A 20,272-nucleotide genomic window follows, 5' to 3' on the forward strand; every position below is an offset into this window, starting at 1 on the left:
AGGGCACACAGAGCATTAGCTCTGAAACCACAGGCACATCAAAAACAAATCCAACTTAGTAAAATTTTTGAGATACACGACAAGAGAAAATATACTGGAACGGGCAAGGAATAAAATTAGAGAAGATAATAAATCATTGGAAAACAAGGGTCAAAAAATATTTTTTTTTACCCAGACATAAGTTTGGAATTCTTAAAGAGGAGGAAGGAGTTTAATACAGAGAAATCGACTTTATGGAAAAAAGTTAAAAATTCGTATTGAGACATCCAGCCGTGCTTAAAATATTTATACCCAGGGAGCAAAACAGACTGTTCTCAGATCCAGAGAAAGCGCAAGAATTTGCAGAACACTTGCAGGACAGGAGAAGAGATGTCACAAGCATGAAGAACGGCGATAAAGTATATATAAAGATGCAAAAACAATGTATATGTAAAGAACTAAAGAGGGAAGAGAGAAGAAGGGAGTAAGGGGGAAAAAAGAGAGCTTTGCTATATGTGTTAAAAAAGTGTTTTCTGGAGAGGGCTGGGTAGAGGGGGAATAACCGTCATTGCAAAATCAGTTGATGCTGCAAACAAGATCGTAATCCAAATGAAAAGGCGAGTTGTGGTTGCCAGGCAAGGGATATAGGGCAACTCAGAGAGGGGGGGGGAGACTTTTGGGGTAACTCAGAGAGGGGGGGAACTTTTGGGATAACTCAGAGGGGGGGAAATTTTGGGGTTAAGGTATTAGTGGATGTGGGAACTGCGGGAGTACTTTATGTCTTAAATGTGTTGTTGTACATTAAGTGTAATAAGAGAAAACTAAGAGATGAAAATGGGGAAAAGGGGGATGGAGGTGGTGAAGGGGTGGAAAAGAGGTGTATGCAAGATATAAGATGGCCATGTTGAATTATATGTCTATAAACATTAATGGAATACACAACCAAATTAAAAGAGGCTACTAAATTTATTGAAGGAGGGAAAAAATAGATATAGCATTTGTGCAGGAAACTAATCTAACTGAACAGGAACATAAACTAAAGAGAGAGTGGGTAGGACACGTAACGGCAGCATCCTATAATTCAAAAGTGAGAGGTGTAGCCATACTAGTTAACAAAAATGTACCAATCAAAATAGAGGAGGAAATAATAGATCCGACAGGGAGCTATGTAATGATAAAATGTCAGATATACTCAGAATTTTGGAATTTGCTCAATATATATGCACCTAACGAGGAGGATCAAAAGTTTATGCAGGATATTTTTTGAAGATTGTAGACACATAAGGAAATATATTGATAGGAGGGGATTTTAACTTTAATTTGGACCCAATGTTGGATAAAACTGGTCAAAAGAGAAGTAATAAAGTAGTCAAATTTATGGTTAAATCAATGCAGGAAATTAAACTTATGGATATATGGAGGAGGCAACACCCAAGAGAGAAGGAATTTTCATATTAATCGAGTAGGCACAAAACTTACTCAAGGATTGATATGCTTTTGTTGTCAGCCCATATTCAAGGGAAAGTTAAGAAAACTGAGTATAAAGCTAGACTACTATCAGATCATTCACCCCTATTATTAGCAAGAGAACTGGAGGACATCCCACCAAAAACATATAGATGGAGGTTAAACTTCATGCTACTTAAAAGGCAGGAGTTTAGAGAGTTTATTGAATGCCAAATTAAAACATATTTTGAATTAAATATGGAATCAGTGAAAGACAAATTTATATTATGGGATGCAATAAAAGCCTTCATTAGAGGGCAGATCATAAGGTATGTAACTAAGATGAAAAAGGACCAAAATCAGGAAATAGAGCAGTTGGAAAGGGAGATACTAAATACAGAAAAGGAATTAGTAAAAATGGATGATATAATGAAAAGGAGAGAATTGGCGGACAAAAAAAATTAAATACGAAACATTACAAACGAACAAGGTGGAGAAAAACATAACTAAAACAAAGCAAAAGTATTACAAACTGGGAGAAAAAACACACAAAATATTAGACTGGCAACTTAAAACAGAACAAGCTAAAAGAACTGTGTTGGCATCAAGGATAAAGGACAAACAAATTACATATAATCCAACAGAGATTAATGAAAATTTTAAGGAATTTTATGAACAATTGTATCAAACTGAGAACGAGGGGAAAGATGATAAAATAGAAGAATTTTTAGCTAAAAGTGAACTGCCAAAATTGCAAGAAGAACAAAACAAACTAATAAAACCATTTGAAATAGAGAAAGTACAGGATATATTAAAAAAGCTGCCGATCAATAAAACACCAGGAGAGGATGGATTTCCAATAGAATTCTATAAAACATTTAAAGAGTTATTAATTCCTCCTCTCCTGGAAGTAATGAACCAGATAGAAGAAACACAAAACTTGCCGGGTTCATGTAATACAGCAATAATTACCAAAGACATGGAAGGATCCACTAACACCAGCATCATATAGACCAATATCTCTACTTAACTCAGACTATAAGATGAAAGCGAAATTATTAGCAAACAGATTGGCTGATTGCGTACCTAAAATAGTAAAACAAGATCAAACTGGATTTATTAAGAAAAGACGAACAACGGACAATGTCTGCAAACTTATTAATCTAATCCACACAGTTCAAGGAAATAAGAAACCAACAGTGGCTGTTGCTCTAGACGCAGAAAGAGCCTTTGACAGAGTAGAGTGGAATTATTTATTTAAAGTATTACAGAAGTTCAATCTACCAGAAAAATATATAAATAGGATTAAAGCATTGTATAATGGACCGTTGGTGAAGGTAACAGTAAATGGATATGCATCGAGTCACTTTAAATTAAGTAGGTCAACAAGACAGGGATGTCCACTATCCCCCTCATTGTATGCCTTAGCAATAGAACCTTTGCAGAACTGATAAGAACAGAAAATAAAATAAAAGGGATAAAAATAAAGGAGGAGTATAAAATCCATCTATTTGCAGATGACATCATAGTATACTTAACAGAACCAGAAATATCAATAAAAGAACTACATAAGAAATTGAAGAAGTATGGAGAAACATTGGGGTACAAGATCAATGCATGTAAAAGTGAAGTGATGCCAATGAGTAACACAGACTATACAGAATTTAAGAATCACCATTTAAATGGCAAGCACATGCAATCTGATACCTAGGGATCAGGTTAGATAATAACAAGCCACTTGTACAAACTAGATTATCAGCCACTAATAAAGAAATGGCAGGAAGACTTAGAACATTGGAAAGAATTACTGCTAACGTTGATAGGGAGGGCAAACTGCTTTAAAATGAACATGTTCCCAAGGATACAATACTTATTTCAAAAGTTACCAATTCCTTTAACAGAAAAATTCTTTAAGGATCCAAAGAGAATAATAAGGAAATTCTTGTGGAAAGGGAGGAATCCAAGGGTAGCGTTAGATAAATTAGCAGAGAGGTATAATCAAGGTGGTTTGCAGTTACCAAATTTTAGAAATTATTATAGAGCAGCACAATTATGGTATTTATCAGATTTTTACCAGTCAAGGGAAAAACCAGACTGGACTAAGATAGAACTAGATAAAATAGGGGAAAAGGTACTGGAACATATACTTTATAAGTGGGATGAAAAGCTGGTGCAATATAAAAGCTCACCAGTACTGCATTATTTACTTAATACATGGAAGAAGATCCACTTAGAAAGGGAAAAAACTAATTATCAAATACCAAAATTACTATTGACGCAAAATCCGCTAGTCTCTTTTACAATAGACAACCTTTCCTTTAGAGAATGGGAGAGAAAAGGAATCAAAAGAATAGAAAATTGTTTTTTGGGAAATAATTTATTAACATTTGAACAGTTGAAGTACAAATATGGAATAACTCATGGTACAATGTTTGCATATCATCAACTGAAAGCTTATTTAAAGGATAAATTGGGAAACAGACTGAGATTACCAGAAGGAAGCAGCTTTGAATATATGATTACAAACACAATGATAATTAAAAGATTTATAACCATCATGTACATTAACCTGCAAGTTAAGGAAAATGAAATAAACTATAAACCTAAATAGAAGTGGGAAAAAGATCTAAACATAAAGATTTAAAAAATGAAGCATGGGCAAAGTTATGTTCTGGAACTATGAAGAATACAATAAACACAAGGTTATGCATGATACAGTATAATTGGTTACACAGGTTATATATCTCACCCCAAAAGTTAAAAAAATGGGATCCAACATTATCAGATAGATGTTTTCGTTTTAAGAAGAAAATGGAAACAACATTACATGCAACTTGGGCATGTACGATAGTAAAAATGTTTTGGGAAGAATTAGATCAGATACTAAATAAAATTACAAAAAAAAACATACCAAAAAAAGAGATATTTCTGTTAAGTAACCTAAGTAGAGAATTAGGCCTCAAATTGGATAAAGTGCAAAAAAAATTCATTATGATAGCCTTAGCGATAGCAAAACAATGTATAATGTCAACTTGGAAAATGGAAGAGAGCATGAATATAAAGCAATGGTACATGGAAATGAATAAATGTATTCCATTGGAAAAAATAACATATAATTTAAAAAATAAAGTCACAATGTTTGAACAAATTTGGGAACCATACATGGAACATATCAGAGAGAGTTTGCCTACGACCTCCATCCCCTAAAATGAAAATGATAAGACAAAACGACTAGATTCAGTGTGTAATAAATAAATGATGCATTTTTCTTGTTTATTGTCCTTTGTGTGAAGATATTGTTTTATGATTTTATTGTATTGTATATGTTGAATATTTATGGGTTTTGGAGGGGGGTGGGTAGAGGGGAGGGAGGGAAAGGGGAAAAAAGGGGAGAAAAGACCACTGTGTAAATTTTGGGAGAAACATTTGTACATATTTTGGTTGATATGGTTCATAGTGTGAAAAATTAAAAAATATTAAAAAGGTACGTGGTATACTTGCTTTCAAGCAAATATAGGTACCTTGGTGTCACAAACAAGCAATTCATAACGGGAACAGGAAAATATAGATCAATTCAATAAAAACAAGCACCTCAACTCATCTAGTCTGTGCCACTGTCCTGCACCTCGATAGTCCTCCATACCCCACCCAGCCATGTATCGATCCAAATTTTTCTTGAATGTTGAAATAGAGCCCACATTCACCATTTCAGCTGGCAGCTCGTTCCATTCTCACTCTGCTTAAAAAAGTTACCCCTTGTATTCCCTTTAAACTTTTCACCTTTAACCCATGTCCTCCAGTTCTTGTCTCACCTACAAGTGGGAAAAGCCTACTTGCATTTACTCTGTACCCCTCAATTTTGTACCTCTTTCAAATCTCCTCTCATTTTTCCAAACTCCAGGGAATTAAAGTCCTAGACTGTTTAACCTTTCCCTGTCACTTGAGTCCCAACAACATTGTTGTAAATCTTCTCTGCACCCTTTCAATCTTTATTTCCTGTATTTAGGTGACCAAATAGATACTTTGTTTCATCATCAAGATACAATTAACATTCAAGGAGTATTAGCAGTCAGAATGACCAACAGAGAAAGAATTGACAAATTGCTATCAGTCGTGAGATTGTGTTGGATAAATCTCCAGTGCATGATAGTCTACCCAAGGAGGTGCCCCTAGATAGTGAATGCATGATCAATTATTTTCCAACATACTTAACATTGCACCAGTTCCCTTGGATTGGAAAGTTGTAAATGTAATCACACTTTAGAAGGAGCAGGATGAGAAATTAGAAAATTATTGCTTGACTTCAGTGGAGAAAATGCTGGTGTAAATTCTTAAATATGTTATTGCTGTACATTTGGATGAGTTACAGGATTATTCCAAGTTAACGTGGACTTACGCAAGTGAATTCATGCATGACAAATTATATTTTTTTGACAATGTAATCAATAGAATATTGCATGTTGTCTAGACAGATTTTCATGAGGTTTTTGACAAGTCAAACCAGTTATTAAATATTGGGACATTCAAAAAGCTTTTGATAAGGTCCTGCCCAAGAGTTTGGTGTGCACAATTAGAGAACATGGTATAGAAGATATGGTACTGAAATAGACAGAAAACTAGTTGGCAGACAGGAACCAGGCAGTAGTAATAAATGTGTCCTTTGTAGGATGGCAAGTCGTTACTACTGGGATACCACTAGGATCAGTGCTGGGACCCCACTTATATATTGATAATGAATTAAATGAAATTATCTCCAAGTTTGCAGATAATATTTAGCTGGATTGGTGAGGTTAGAGGAGTGGTTAACTGAATAATATGAATAAATGTGAGGTTATCCACTCTGTTGGCAATAATACAAAGGCAGATTATCTGAATAGTGAAAGTACAAGACCTGTGTGTTAAGGTGCATCCATCACTGAAGGTTGGATGCAGGTACAGCAGATAGTGAAGAAAACAAACAGCATGTTTGCCTTTATTGCAAGCGTATAGAAGCCCGAGGTCTTACAACAGTTGTTTAAGATCTTGAAACCACACTTTCAATATTGTTTGGAGTTACAGTCTCCTAAATGGACATTTTTGCCTCAGAGGGGCTACTGACTAGGTGCACCAAACTGATTCCTTGGATGGCAGGACTGATGTATGGAAAAAGACTAGATAGACTAGGTTTATAATGGAGTGAAATACAAGTCTGCAGAAGCTTTGATTTCAGTAAAAACACAAATGCTGAAGGCACTCAGCAGGTCTTGCTGCACCCACAAGAGGTAAAGATATATAACTGACTTATCAGGCCTGAGCCCTTCTTCAAGGCCTGTTTTTATTATACAATTGAATTTAGATGAATGAGAGAGAAACTCAATGAAACAAAAGTCTGACAGGACAAGACACATATTGCAAGTACAATGTTCCTGGAGTTGGGCAAGTGTAGAATAAGGTGTCACAGTCTATGGTCAAGGGGCAAGTCACTTCGGACTGGAAGGAGAACAATGTGAACTTGTGGAAATCCTTCCTCAGAAGTTGTTGAGACCAGTTTGCAACAGATATACAAAACGGATTTGGATGTGGCCCTCATGGTTAAAGGGATTATGAATTATGAAGAGGAAGTAGAAATAAAGCATGGAGGTCACATGATCAGCCATCATTTTGAAGGTGATGCAAGCTTCAAGAGCTGGATGGCCTTCTCTTGCATCTACTTTTTATGATTCTATGCATTGGATAACATGCAGATTTCAGTCATGCCAGATATTCCAATTCCTATTACCACCTCAAAAAACTTTTTTTCAATGACGCAGTAGTAGAATAAATTTTCGACTGAACCTTAAAGGGAAACAGCGCCCAGTTTTAAGGAAACAAAATAAGCAGTGCTTGATGACTCTGTTATCAGACCAGTGGGATTCCTGATCAATTATGGATTATTGCAGTGCAACATCATTTAAAAAATGATTTTGTTAACTAAATTGTTAAATCAGTGTCAGTATTTTTAGGTTCAAATTTAAATATACACACTGTGCAATAAATGTACAATTCCTAATTGGAATAATTTATCTATAAAACTCTAATTTGGTATCTTAAGCAATTCTCCAAATGGTCTAATTCATAAAAAATAACAAAGTCTATCATTGGTAATTCATGGCCATACCTGCTCTTCTCTATGGGATGCCCAATTAATCCAATTTCCCTGCAATGCCTCATTCCCGAATACATCTTCAACTCGATTTAAAAGTTGTTATTGAAATTAGTACTACTCTTTTTCATACATAAATCCCTGATCAAAATGTACATTTCATTCCTCAACACATTCTCCAGCACATGCTAACACTAAATCTGACATTTGAGAATCAGTGATTTACACCACTTTCAGCCCATCACCTCAGTGCCAGCCAGGAAAAAAAGTGGGTTTTGCCCACTTGACAGTTACACTTTTTTTCTTAAATCAAAATTTCTGGAAGGGAAATATATTGCTCCTTTATACTGTTTGGGTCTCTTTCAACTTGTACATCTTAATTACAATTCCAGTGTCCTCTGTTAGAAAGGCATTCTTAATTTGAGTTATAAAATATCCTTTTTTTCTGACATCTTGCTCTCCCTGTGCTCCTTCAGCAGTGCAATAATACTGCATACACTCATAGAAAAGCCAATCTCATGTTAAACTCGACCCCATTTGGGTAAAAAAAAATCTGGAATTTTCCACATTTCTCATGTAAAAGTCGACCCTAGTTCTTCATACATTATGGATTAACAGATGCAAGTACTGTAAATAAATGTTATGATGATAAAATGAATGTCTTTCCTGTGTTACTGTGTTTTGATGTACAATTCAAGTTCATCGACCAAGTACTATAATTTTCGCTAGTACAATTCATGTGATTATCATAAAGTAAATCTCATCAGTATTTCTTAAATAAGTTGGATCATATGAATTTATTTCACTTTCATTACTGTATTCGTGAATGGGCACCTAATATAACTGCCACAAAATTACAAAAGCCCAAACACAATATTTTATTTATTTATCGATGGCAGATGTAAACTGTCGTGGGTTGGAATACAACTTGGTTGAAATTTATTCTATTACCCTGTAACTGAGTCAGTACTGGTGATAAATTTAATTTTAGACAGCCAGCACAGTAACAGGCTCTTTCAGCCCACAAGCCCTTGCTGCCCAATTACACCCAATTGACCTCCAACCCCTGTTCTTTTTGAATGGTGGGAGGAAACCCACGCAGACACGAGAAGAACGTACAAACTCCTTATAGACAGCCCAGGATTCTAACCCTAGTCACTGTTGTTGTAACAGCACTAACCACTATACTAACTGTGCACATTATCATTCCTTAAATAGGTTGTTAAGCATTTACAGTACTTCACTCGAAGTACCTTATCTCTCAATGGGTACTTCATTAACTTAAAATTATGGTATGGTAACATCGCTTGGTCTGCCTACCATTCGCAGATGTAAACATAGTTATGGATAGTAGCTAGGCTGATAGTAGCTAGGCTGATTCAGCTGAAATTAATTAATATTATATTATTACTGTTAGTTTCAGATTGCCACAAATTTGTTAATGCCATTAAAATTTAGGTGATATATTTTTTAATTTCTGCTTTGCTCTTGTTTCATGGCCTAAAATTTTTTTTTTTTTTACTCCTCCTTGCTTCACACAGTTGTTGATTTCTCTTGGCTATAATGATTGGTGAAACTGTATGCAAGTTAAAGAGTCTGATAACTTTATCAGAAAAAAATTGCTTAAAATGTTAGTTTACTCATTAAGAAAAATATAGATGAGAAAACAGGGAAATTGAAATAGTTGGCATTAAAATTTAAAAATGCATCAGATCAAGAATATGTCACAACCTCACTATGCAGCTCACCTGACCTCAGTTCTCATACAACACTCATGGATTAGTCACATAGTTGTGGTTTTTAAATTTCACTTCAATTTGCTGTAAAAATTCCCTCCAGTAATAACAACAAATATAGAAGCATTTTAACGAAAGGCTATTGAAGCTGAAAGTGAGAAAGTTTTGGGAAGATCTAAATCAGGTATTAAATAAAATCACAAAAAAAATAAATCAAAAAATCCAGAGATCTTGCTTCAACGTAACACAAGAAGAATTAGGCCTCAAACTGGATGAAGCACAAAAAAAGATTTATTATGACAGCCTTAGCTGTAGCAAAAAAGTTTATAATGTCAACTTGGAAATCAGAAGAGAGCCTGAGAGTACAGCAATGGTACATAGAAATGAATAAATGTATTCCATTGGAAAAATTAACATATAATTTAAAAAATAAAGTCACATTATTTGAACAAATTTGGGAGCGTACATGGAACATAACAGAGAGGGCTTGCCTCGGACCTCCACCCCTAAAATGATAAGACAAAATTACTTGATCCAGTGTGTAAAAGTAGATGACACATTTTTCTTGTTTATTTTCATTGTGTGATGACATTGTTTAATGAATTTATTGTATTGTATATGTTGAATGCTTAATGGGTTTGGAGAGGGAAGGGTAGGAAGTAGGGGGGAAAAAAGGGGAGAAAATGCCGCTGTGTATATTTAAGAGGGAAATGTTTGTATGTATTTTGATTGATATGGTTCACAGTGTGAAAAAAAGGTTACTGAAGACAAATAACAAGACAAATAACAGTGTTGCAGCAAGAGAAATTTATGTTTCAGGGAAACTTGTGAGAAACCAGAGAAAGTGTTTTTGTTCTTTGTTTAGGATATCATTTGGATTTCTGCCTCTTGCACAGTATTTTGAATTCTAGTATGAATTTCATCCCCTCTAAAGTAGAATGCATGTCATAATCAACTGCATAAATTAACACTTAAAAATGGTCTATTAAATTTGATTTTACATAAGTAGAAATGGTTTTTATGACTGGCCTGAGGTGGAAATAAACAGGTCAAACCCTAACAATTTCTTCTCGAGCTTCACACATTGTCCTAGAATACACTTGATCAGGACCCTGGGAGAGAAATGGACAATCAATGTTTTGTGTCCATTAGTCGGAAATTCAGTGCACAAATTTGCTTCTAATAAGTCCATTCCTAAAAAAAATTAGCATATTTTGCAACAGGTATTTCCAGCCTATCAATTATGCTCTTAAATCCATCATCTTCCTCACTATATGTAACAGTCCAACATTATATGTAATTAAGCAAATATTTAAATTATTCATGACACCCAAGGCATGAATGGATACAAGAAGCAGCACTGCAGGGAAATACCACTGGTTATTTCTAAATGATACAATAAAACACTACTTATTACAACTGTTTACAACTCCTCCACCAATTTTTGTATTCATGTTTCCATTTTATCAACTTTCTCATTCTCAATTTAGGATCCTGATTTTCCTCGCCTCCAAATTCAATCTGTGTAGAATGGCAAGAACATCTCTTCCACAATCTCCATCTGCAGCAGAGCATCACAGAGCTGTGTACTTCGCCCCATGTTCTCCTTGCTTTCTTCCTACAACTGTGCGGCTTGATAAACAACATCATTTACAAATTTACTGAGGAAGAGAGGAAGAGAGGAAGAGAGAAATCCGAGTTGAAAAGGGTGAGCAAATTTACATTCCTGGAGGACTTTTCCTGGACCTAATATACTCATGCTGCTCAGAAGGGGGCACGGAAAACCATTGAGGAGCCCTTCCACCTGCATTCAGCATCTTTCAGCTGCTCCCATTGAGGAAGAGATAAAGGAGCATCAGACCCAGCACCACCAAGGTGAGGAACAGCTTCTTCCCATGAGCAGTGAGTATGCTGAACGACCAAAGGAACTGCTTCCACTAACCATCCAAGACTCCCATTTGCACAAAACAATATTTATTTATTTTTATAGATAAAATACTTGTCCTCCATAAAACCATGTATTATTTGTTTGTATGTGTGTTATGTCTGGTTTTGTGTCTGCATGTTTTTGCACTGAGGAACAGAGAATGTTGTTTTGTCAGGTTGTACTTGTATGAGGAATATGTGCCACAAGACTCGCACCACCAGGTTCAGGAACAGTTGCTCAACCATCAACTCCTAAACAACACCCTTCACCCTTTTGTGACAAAGATACAATTTACTCAATCCTCTTGTTCTGTTTCATTCACACCAAACTAATACCTTATTAATGTATAACATGTAACAGTACTACTTACCCACTGGTCAAAAATTTTTAGCTTTTAAGCTGAAAAAAATAAGAGAGTGGTTACTTTAACAAATACCTCACAGCATGATGCATTAAACTATTGCAACAAATATGACCAACTCACTCCTGATCCTGTGGACCTTTTGGACCGGTCTCCCTTGTGGGTCCTTATCAAAGGCTTACTAAAGTCTGTACGAGCCACATCCACCCCACTGTCCTCATCAGTAAGCTTTTCTGCCTCTTCAACAAAAAAAAATCACTAATGAGTCAGACAGGATCTGTCCTGGATAAGTCACGCTGGCCATCTGATTAATCCCTACCTTTTCAAGTGACTGATGCTGTCCAACATATTTTTTTTCCCCAGTAACTACCTCACAGTGCTATAATTACCAGCTTCTCCCTCTTACCCATCTTTACCATGGTGGGTAGGACATTTGCCATCCTTCAATCATCTGATACCTCACTTGTGGCCAGATTTAAATATTTCAGTCAGTGTCCAACAACCTCTGCAGTCTGGTATAAATCTCATCTCACCCTGGGGACTTAATCACTTTGAAGCTTGTAAAGGAATCGAGTACTTCCTCTTCACTTATTGAGACGCACCAAAATTTCCCCTCCCTGGGTGTCCTGGTTAGTACAACGCTATTACAGAGCCAACGATTCAGGACCAGGGTTCGAATCCCATGCTGTCTGTAAGGCATTTGTATATTTTCCCCATGTCTGCAATGGTTTACCCCAGGAGCTTCAGTTTCCTCCCACCATTCAAAACGTACTGGGATTTGTAGGTCAATTGGGTAGCATGGGTGGAAATGGTCTATTGCCATTAGATCAATGACAACAATCATTTCCTTTGTAAATACTGATGCAAATGAATGTGCCTTAGCCTTCGGGTCCAGCTAACCTTGGAGGACCTTGTTAAATATCTTAAAAGTCCATGGACATATCATCTACCACCGTCCTTCATCAATCTTCTTAGTTACTTGCTCAAAAAACAAATTCATGAGACAGGATTCCGCCCCCCCCCCCCCCCCAAAACAATTCTGTCTATTTCTGATCAGGCCCAACATTTTCAAATATTTATACAAATGTTTATCTGGTGATACAATTAGTGCAGTGGTTAGAACCATACTATTACAGCGCCAGTGGCCCAGGTTTGAATTCGGCACTGTCTGTAAGGAGTTTGAACATTCTCCCTGTGTCTGTTTCCTCTGGGTGCTCTGGTTTCCTCCCATCCTTCAAAATGTATGGGGATTGGTGTATTGGGAGGGGGGTGGGGGAAAAGGGGAGTGCATGAGCTCATGGGTCGGAAGAACCTGTTACAGTGCTGTACGTCGACATGCAAAATCTAAATCCCATCTCTAAGAATTTTCCCCATTAATTTCCCTCCTATTGATGCAAGGCTTTGTGGTGTGTTATCACATGGTCATGCCCACTAACCTTCTGAAATAAAGGAACCGTTTAAAATCTGTTCTACAATACAGAAACAGGTCTTCAGCTCAATCTGTCGAAGCTCCTCCCATTTGCTGCATTTGGCCCACATCCCTCCAAATCTTTCCTGTCCATGTGCCTGCGAATTTCACGTCATAATTGCCTCTGCTTCCACCAATTTCTCTGACAGTTCATTCGATACATCTACCAGCTTCTATGAAGAAGGTACCCCACAGGTTGCTCTTAACTATGTCCCCTTTCACCTAAAATCTATGTCACATTGTTTTAGATTTTCCCCAAGCTTGGAAAAATTTACCATTTACCTTATCTATGCCACTCATGATTTTATAAACCTCACCAATATTCCTTCCTTTCTGTTTGCTATCCTCCAGCTTTTCTGTGCCTCGTCTGTATTAATGATGCGAACATCCATCAAGGCCTCAGTTATCTCTTCCATTTCTTTCCATAGCAACCTAGTCCATTGGGGCTGTACCAACCATGATGAGAACATGGTGAGAATTATCCAAATGATTGTTTTCAGTCAACCATAATGAAATATGTTAAGTAAACATAAGTAGGTGGTAGTGAAGACAGCAATCGACAAGTTTACATTCATCAGTAATGAAAACAGGAGATGTAACATCATGTTTCAAACATAGAAGATGTTGGCAAAACCATACTTGGAGAATAGTGCACAGTTCTAATCACCCAGTAACAGGAAAAATATTATTAATCTGGGAAGGATGCATAAAAGATTCACGAAATGTAGGATGGGACTTTTTGCCCTGAAGAGGAGGATGAGGAAAGACCTTAAAGGGGTTATTATATAATTATGAATAGCATAGCCAAAGATGTCATAGCCTCTTTAAACATAGAAAAGTATGGCATAGAAACAGACCCTTCTGCCCATGATGCCTGTGCTGAATGTGACACTCACAGTAAACTGCTTGTACATAATAAATCACCTTTTATTCCCTGTATATTTATATCTATCTTGAAGCAACTTAAACACTCCTATCACATCTGTTTCCACCAATACCTATGGCAGCCCATTCCAGGATTTCCCCAGGGTCAGGGAATTCTAAGCTAGAGGTCTCGATTTGAGAGGAAAAAAGAAAGATTCAAAAGAGACCTGGCAAATACAAGGAACAAGCTTCCAGAGGAAGTGGTAGAGGCAGATACCACTGCAATGTTTAAAAGATATTCAGACAGGTACATAAATAGAGAACAGTTAAGAGCAGTGGTTCCCAACCTTTTATTTTCCACTCACATACCACTACAAGTATTCCCTATGCCATAAATGTTCTGTGATTAGTAAGTGATTACTTAAGGTGGTATGTGAGTGGGAAGGGAAGGTTGAGAATCACTGCTCTAAACCCAATTATTACTGAAATATTTTGCTTGAGAAAAATTGTCATTGGTCCATTTCCTTTGGAATTATGAAACTGTGCACATAATGAATTAATTTAGAATGATTAAAACAGTGGTTTTCAAACTTTTTCTTTCCACCCACATACCACCTTAAGCAATCCCTTATTAATCACAGCACATTTATGGCATAGGCAATACTTAAAGTGGTATGTGAGAGGAAAGTAAAAGGTTGGGAACCACTGTGTTAGAGGAAAGTGGACTGAATGCAGGCAAATGCATATAGCTTGGATAGAAAACTTAGCCAACTTAGTCAGTTGATCCGAAGAACTTAATTTTATGATGTAAAACTATGACAAAGCCTTAGTTGTGAAATCTCACAGCAAATTAACAACTGCTCAGACAAGTACAGAATAGCATCGCATCCCCAAGCCCAACAGAAGAAAGTATTTGAAGAACAAATATAAATAGGTTGTCTATAGAGTGCTTTGAGGTTGCAATCAGGAACTTCTTAGTTATGATTAAAGGGACTGGATATTGTTGGTAAACATGATAGACTGCAGATGCTGGAAAACTGGAGTATCACAAACTGCTGGAGAGACTCAGCTGGTCAAGCAGCATACACATGTAGGGTTCAGCACAAAATGATGACTGTCTATTGTCTTCCATGGATGCTGCCTGACCCAGAGTTCTTCCAAAATGTTGTGTGTTGCTGCTAGATATTATAGGTGCTATTTAAGAGTCATTGATAAAATTTGGGCCCACGGCACAAAGGAGTAGGCCAGATCACTGGTTAAGAGACAAGACAATAACAGCAAAGGGATTCCTCACCATCTTCATGGAAGAGATTTGTGAAAGTACTGAAGACATATCACCTGAACTTGTTGAAAATAAGGAATTGTAGGCAATGTTAGAAATGGATAATACATAAGCGAGACAGGAAATTGATGAAAAGAAAAAAAAATTGTTGAATGAAACAGTTCACATGTTCCACAAGGTTTCAATGTTTGATGTACATAAGTGATCTGGAAGAGGGGACAGAGTCCAGTGTATCTCAGTTTACTGATGACAAAATTGAGTGGAAAAGCAAATTGTACAAAGGATACTGAGTGACTGCAGATATCAATAGGTTAAGTGAGTACAGTGTTGGCAAATTTGAGGTTCTCCACTTTGAAAAGAAAAATGGAAGATATTTAAAGTGGCAAGTGATTGCAGTATGCTGCTGAGCATCAGGACTTGGAAGTGCCTGTGCATGTATCGCAAAAGGTTGGATTGCAGGTGCAGCAGGCAATCAAGGCAAATGGAATGTTGACCTTCATTGCTAGAGGGAATGAATTTAAGAGTGAGGGGGTGGGGTTCAGACTGCAACTGTACAAGGTACTGCGTGCAGTTCTGGTCTCTTTACTTGAGGAAGGATGTACCGACTTTGGAGGTGATGCAGAGGAGGTTTGTTCACTAGGTTGATTTCAGGGCTTAAGGGCTAGTCTTTGAGTAGAGATTGATCAACGCAGGTCTGTACTTGCTGGAACTTGGGAAGAATGAGAGGGGATCTTATAGAAACAGAAAATCATGAAAGACATATTCAAGATAGAGGTCAGCATGTTATTTACATTGATAGGGGAGACCAGAACTAGGGAACATCGCCTCAAGAGCCAGGGTAGTAGATTTAGGACAGTGATGAGGAGGAACTGCTTTTCCCAGAGAGTGGAATTTACTGCCCATTGAAGCAGTGGAGGCAACCTCAGTAAATATAAGACAAGGTTGGATGGATTTTTACATAGAAAGGGAATTAAGGGATATTGGGAAAAGGCAGGTAAGTGAAGATGAACCTGTCATCAGATCAGCCACAGTCATGTTGAATGGGAGAGCCTACTCCTGCTTCTAGTTCTTATGTTATGTTCAACAGATGGCTAAATTTAAAAAGAAAATACAACCCCGTTGTTTTAAAAAGTTCTGAGCTACCAGGTTTTATCCTAATACATTACATGATACTCAAATGAATTATTTTGTTAATTCCTGTTCTTTTTAGCAATTTGGTCAGTCACACTTGCCTGTTTCTCCCTTTACAAGCTTTGGAAATTTCTTCCCACTTCAACTTTTTAAAAAAATCTGAATAACTGTTTCCACCATATTCTTACCGAAAATGTTCCAAGTTCTAACTGCTCTCGCAGTAAAAGTTTGTCCTTACAACTTACTAAAGTTCTTGCTGCCTATATCTGTGTCCCACCTCGTCCTTAAACGGTCAAATGGCAAGAACTTTCCTCTGACGTTAATCTTATTCACCTGAATCACATCTCGACTCCAAGCAGAGAACACACCACAGAAAGAATGAGAGGTAACAAACTAGCACTTCAATAGCTTAACTTTTCTGAAAGGTCGGCGGCACAAAATGTTGGACTGATCGTCTGCCCAAACTACTGGGCATCCCTCATCTCAATTTTTCGGCATCTAGTCTTTTGCTTTCGTAAAGTCAGGTTAATATAAGTGAGCAAAACTTGGGTCAAAAGGGTGGACTTTCAGTCTGAATGAGACAAAGTGTAAGGAGGCCTCTGCCGGCCAACGACCCTGGTGGTGGGGAGATCAGGGTGCTCAAGAAGCTGGGAGCGAAGCTCTAGCGACTGAGGCAGTCACGGCCGAGCACGAAGGCGGGTGTAGTAACAAGGGACATGCAAGCAAGGCGTGCGGGGCCAAAGTGTGGGCCAGGCACACTCACAGCCAGGGGAGGCTTGGGACTCGACTTCAGTCCGCAGAGACCCAGCGATGGGGCCAATCACCCGAGACAAGAGCAAGGCCCAGGGCTGAAAGCACTGCCTCGAAGGGCCGAGTGGCCTTGCCGGCGCCGAAACGAAACGGCGCACAGCCCGCGGAGCGAGCAACGCTCGGGGAGACGGTCGGCTCGATTCGGGAACTAGACGTCTTGGAAGCAGGAGGCCTTCGTCAGGAGCCAAGGACGCCGTTCGCGTCGCTGCGCGGCCCGCTACCTTCACACCACTTACCGCCGCGGTCCACTCGGAGTTCAGGGCCCAGTTGCGCGCGCAAGCCGCCGCTCAGCCTCGCACGGCAGCACGTTCCCTGACGTCACGCGCCAAACGCTCTACCTGACGTCATGGTACTTGGGGGAAGGAGGTGGTTTGAATGAAATTGCTGGAGTCATGTGTACTGTGAAAAAAAATGCTGCCTCGTGGGCTAACCGGGCAAGTCAACCGACACTTGGCCCAACAAACGGTGCGGGAATAAAAGGTTCAGTTCAAGTGTGAGGGTGAACCTGGAGGTTTATATTTAAAGCTCATCTAATCTCCCTGAGGGGAAGTGAGAAGAGTACAACTTTGGGTGGGTGAAAATGAGTCCTTCAATATGTTGGCACCTTTCCCAAGACAGTAGGAGGGGCACACAGAGTTGATGAAGTGGAATTTGGTTTATGCAACTTCTTGCTTTCTTGGGCAGAGCCGTTCCTATATCAAGCTATATTGCTGAAACTTGAGCAAACAAAGGAAAGCTGGAGGGACTCAGTGCGCCAGACACTGACCATTGGCTTCAAGACCATCACTACCCTTCACATAGCCCAAAACCTGGGGCTCTGCAACTGGATCCTTGACTTCCCCATAGGAAAACAATAGTCAGCATGAATCAGAAACAACGTCTCCTCTTCATTGACGATCAACGCAGGCGGATATCAAGGATGCATGCTTTGCCCACTGCTCTAGTCGCGGACTGTGTGACTAGGCACAATTGAAATGCCATCTGAATATCTGCCGATGACACCAACAGAATCACAAACGGCAATGAGGTAGCATACAGGGGGGAGATAGTTGAGTGGTGCCACGGCAACCTTGCACTCAACGTTAACAAACCAAGGAGCTCCATCGCAGATAACTACATGAAGTGGTGACTTTAAAAAGCAGCTTCTATCGTCAAAGGCCTTCACCACCCAGGCTATGCCCTCTTCACTCTGCTACCATCGGGGAAAGGGTACAGGAGCCTAAAGACAAGTCACCAGACTGCTTCTTCCCCTCTGCTATCAGATTCCTGAATAATCAATGAACCGAAGACATTGCCTTACTTTTTGTGCACTTTTATTATTTTTATAGTAATGTAAAATGGTTATAATATGCATGTTTGCACTTTGATACTGCCACAAAACACTGAATTTCATGACTTGTCCATGACAATAAATTCTGATTGAGCTGATTGTGTTCATCAGGAAGGGGAAATCAGGAGATCACGAACCAGTCCTCATCAAGGGCTCAGCAGTGGAAAGGTTTAAGAGATTCAAGTTCCTGGATGTCAACATCTCTAAAGATCTATCCTGTGGCCTTCATGTCGATGCAATCATGCAGAAGGTTAGCCAGTGGCTATACTTTGTGAGGTGTATGAGGAGATTCAATATGTCACTAAAGACTCTTTAAAATTTTCACAGTTGGACCATGGAGAAAATTCTGTCTGGTTGCATCACTGGGAGGTGCAAATGCACAGGACAAGAAAAAACTATGTAGAGTTGTGAACTCAGCCAGGACCATCACAGGCATCAGACTCCATTCCAACAAGGTCATCTACAGAAGGTGGTGTTAAAAAAGCAGGCTCTGTCCTCAAGGACCTCCCACCACCACCACCCCCCACCCCACTTCCCAGGCCATAACTTCTTCATGCTGCTACCATTGAGAAGGAGGTACAGGAGCCTGAAGATGAGCACCCAGTGGCACAAGGACAGCTTCTTCTGCTGTCAGATTTCTGAAGGGACAATGAGCCTCTATCCTCAGGAACTCTCACAACCCAGGCCATTCCCTCTTCACCTTTCCACCATCAAGAAGGAGATACAGATGAACACCCAGTGACACCAAAAAATCCAGCTGCTTCCCCTCTGTCATCAGGTAATATAGATACTCCAACTGCTATGGTAACAATTTAAATTACCTGCAATGCAAAATAGAAAAAGAGAATATAAATATCAAAGGAGGGATAAATAAATATTCACAGATGCAGTTTATGCTCAAAAATATGATGTTTCATGTGTGTAGTTTGATCTTTCAGTTGTGATCCTGTAGTGTATTTTCTGGTTGCTTGAGATTGTGAGTGTGATTGGTGAACTAATGGCAAAATGCAACATTTTTAAACTTGGGTATTTTTTACCTATTTATTTTCCTCAGTTTTGCTTTGCTGGTTGCTTGAGGCTACCAGTTGCTTGAATTATAGATACCTGTGGCTTTACTGTACTAGGAGATTCAGGACAAGAGTCCTTGACCCTAGAGGTGCAGGACTTCAGGCCTCTTTACCTTCTGCCCGAAGACAGTAGTGAGAAGAGATTGTGAGCGGGACGATGTGGCGGGGGGTGGGGGTGGTGGGTGTTCCTTTATGATGTTGACTACCTTTTTGAATTGGAAATAATTACCTGCAGAAGGTAGTGGACACAGCCCAGGACATCAGGGCTATGTCCACCTCCTTCAAGAACTTCTACAGGAAATGCTGCTGTCAGAGACCAGCAGCAATCATTAAGGATCCCCACCACCCAGCATATGTTCTGTTCTCAGGAAAGAGGAATAGGTGCCATAAGACTCGCACCACCAGGTTCAGGAACAGTTGCTCCCTCTCTACTATCAGACTCCTCACTACCAAACTTAATCAAGGACTCATTTAAGTACTCTTTACATTTGTACTTTATTTATTTTTTTTCTCTCTCCTGTATTGCACAGTCATTTTGTTTATATTTCTTCACGTGTACATTGATTCAGTTTTTTTTCGCACTGCCAATGAGTGGTAATTCTATCTGGCCTGCAGGAAAAGAATCTCAGGGTTGTATGTGATGTCATATATGTACACTGACAATAAATCTGAAATATCTGGTAATTTGAGTTGATATGTTGATAATAAATGTAATCATCATTAAAATGTTCAAGTTCATTCATTCAATCA

General features: G+C 38.6%; 1 protein-coding gene across 4 annotated transcripts in view; it reads right to left on the bottom strand.

Moving 5' to 3' along the window:
* phf6 (PHD finger protein 6) overlaps positions 1 to 17,434 on the bottom strand; it is a 76,589-nt gene extending 59,155 nt beyond the window's left edge. For 3 of the 4 annotated variants that reach the window (XM_069893601.1, XM_069893602.1, XM_069893599.1), the window contains exons 1-2: positions 17,362 to 17,434; positions 11,580 to 11,608 (exon numbers count right to left, since the gene is read on the bottom strand). The gene's annotated coding sequence lies outside the window, so the exon portion shown is untranslated. Of the gene's footprint in view, positions 1 to 11,579; positions 11,609 to 13,355; positions 13,504 to 17,361 lie in introns of those variants that run through there. The other variant, XM_069893600.1, reaches the window with a different exon arrangement.
* Positions 17,435 to 20,272: the final 2,838 nt, after the last annotated feature.

The sequence above is a fragment of the Narcine bancroftii genome, chromosome 8 (genome assembly GCF_036971445.1).
Source record: "Narcine bancroftii isolate sNarBan1 chromosome 8, sNarBan1.hap1, whole genome shotgun sequence".
NCBI lineage: Eukaryota > Metazoa > Chordata > Chondrichthyes > Torpediniformes > Narcinidae > Narcine > Narcine bancroftii.